We start from the raw sequence: 2,526 nt of genomic DNA, 5'->3' as shown, positions 1-2,526 counted from the left end.
CAAGGGTCTGCGTCTGCCCCTTGGCTCCAGCACGGCCTGGAGGAGGAAATCCTCTGTTACGCTGCATCATTTCAAGGTCTGTAGTCCAAAGAGCTGAGAGTCTAAAGATCCCGTTCTTGGCAATGAAAATCCAGAAGCTATCACAGTCTGTGACTGAACATCCCAACAGTTTTATTAAGAACACTTTCCTGTATTTTATGCTTGCTAATTAGCAAATCCGAACACTTTATTTCTGTTATCTGTGTGCAAGAGTGTCAAATTTACGTCATTAAAATATTGCAAAAATTTAAAGGTTCACAAGCAATTAGATTTTAGTATTCTTGTTTTCGCCCCAGAAGAATTGTTCATTTTAAAACTTTATAGTTAATACGTGGCCTGTCTTGCTCTGGTAACAGAAGTCAAGTGATGGAGTGAGCTGAATGACTTATTAGAGATGATCAGGTTTTAGAGCTACTTGCTTTGATTCTTAGCTGACCGTTGCAGCCAGTTTACACCCAAGAAGAAGATCTGCCCCTATGTTATGTACAATTCCCTCGTCCTACCACAGATGATGCATCATCCTAGCTCAGGAGCCCAGAATTACATTTATATAATATATGTATGGCTGCATCAGGCCCAGCCCCTGCCCTGCCTGGCCCCCACCGTGTCTTGACCCGCACTGAGGGTGCTTTGGGCTGGTGGCAGGCTGGGTCTAAAGAGCTGCAGGGGAGAGGCTGGAGTTGCTCTGGTGGCCAGTGGGGGTTTATAAATAAGTTTGTGCTGAGAAACAGCCTCCTCTGGGCCCAGAAACTAGAGCCAGAAGCCCAAACATTAAGAAAACTGCAAATTGCTGGGGGTGACAGAGGGAGAAGATCGCTCTTGATTTCATTGGCATCCAGGCCCCCCAAAGAGGAGTTTGCTTCCCTCTCAGTCCCCCGATTGTAAATTTTGTCACTGGGCCTTACTCTGACACCCGGCTTCGGGTGTTTAAGTGTCCACTGCCCTTCTGCAGCTGCTGGCTGGATCAGGGAGACCCATCACCCCCATCCCTTCTCCCTGGGATCTCCTTGGGATGGAGACCAGCTGCCTAAGCCCAGACCTAACTCCTCCGCTCTGCCTGAGTAGAGGGAGGGAGCAGTCCTGTCCCCTCCAGCTGGGCTGGCTGGCCTTGGTCTCCGAGCTGAGGGTGCAGCAGTGCTGAGCCAGGTTCATTGTGGTGCGCCTGGGGTAGCTCTGAACAGGTCCCCTAAGCCAGCATGATGCAGCCCTGCAGCTGCAAGGTTCAGTACTCCATCCCCGTGCTGCTGGTGCGGCCAGTCCTGCCTCAGATTGCTTCAGCAATGAGCTCCATTTTTTTTTTTTTTCTAGTGTCACAGAGTCCAAGAGTGCAGAGCGCGCTCATCACTTGCTCTTCTCATGCTTAAATGGTGGAACTGAGATGTTTGCAGCAATTTCAGGACAGAAAGAAGATTTCTCTTTGATTGCTTTTTAATCACAGTAATAACAGTAATGGAGGCAGTGAGTGGAATTGATGGGAAAGAGCTGAGCTCTGTTCTCTGGTAACTCCCATGTGGGGTAAACAAGGAGGATTTACTGGCTTCCCAAGTGAACTGGTAGTATCCTTGCTCTTCAGGAATGGCTGTCTGGGGAAAAATAGCTGGTATCCAGTACCTGGGAGAAGAAATACGCCGGGAGTTCTCTGGAAAGCTCCCTGCCTTCGCTTATCTGGGGCAAATGAACAAACCTTGCCTGCCTCTGTTCTTATCCCCACAGATTCATACGTACAGTTGCTCTTTTAAGCGGCTGTCAGGGCTACCTCTATGGGTGTCTGGCCTTGAATCTTCATCTTTAGAAGCCCACAAGGGCATTTATTCTCTCCCACAAAGGGATTTGTTCTCTCAGAGACAATAGAAGATGTGATATAGACAAGAAATTTGAGCTGTGCAGAACTGGAAGCTTGTATCCCCAGAAGAGTTCAAGTGGGTGGAGGAGGGTCCCAAAGGTGCCCAGAACCAACCTCCCAGGGCGACATGGGTCCAGGCCTCAGCTCAGCTAGTCTCCTCTCAGCATGGTCTATCCCAGGCTGATTTTGGCCTGTGTGTATGTGAGCAAGCTCTTTCCTCCAGTGGGAACTGGTGAGGTTTAACTCTGACAGGGCAGGGGCACTGAGATCATGAACAACTGCAGGCTGAGGGGTTTCTAGAAACACCCTTGCAGGGAAGGACTTGCATGGCACTGCTGTTGGGGAACGGACCTAGTCGGGTGTATCTGAGTACCCTGAGTCTTAAAGTGTTGTACTAGAAGTGAGTCCATCAGTCTGGCTTTGATCTTCAAGGATGTGGGAGTCCTCTGAGCTGACATGACCCTGACTCAAAATATCCAGAAAGCAGCAAAAACGGCGCCTCTAGAAGCTGGGAAAATGGGATCCCCAAACCCTTGGCACGTATCAAGGATATTTCGATGAGACTTGACATCACTGAGACTCTTAAATGCATACAAACACCAAAGACAGAGAGAGACTTCAACCCCAGGGTTTTTGGTCAGACA

The sequence above is a fragment of the Athene cunicularia genome (assembly GCF_003259725.1).
Source record: "Athene cunicularia isolate RWA chromosome 24 unlocalized genomic scaffold, athCun1 chr24_part1, whole genome shotgun sequence".
Classification (NCBI taxonomy): domain Eukaryota; kingdom Metazoa; phylum Chordata; class Aves; order Strigiformes; family Strigidae; genus Athene; species Athene cunicularia.
Note: the sequence above shows the minus strand (reverse complement) of the source record.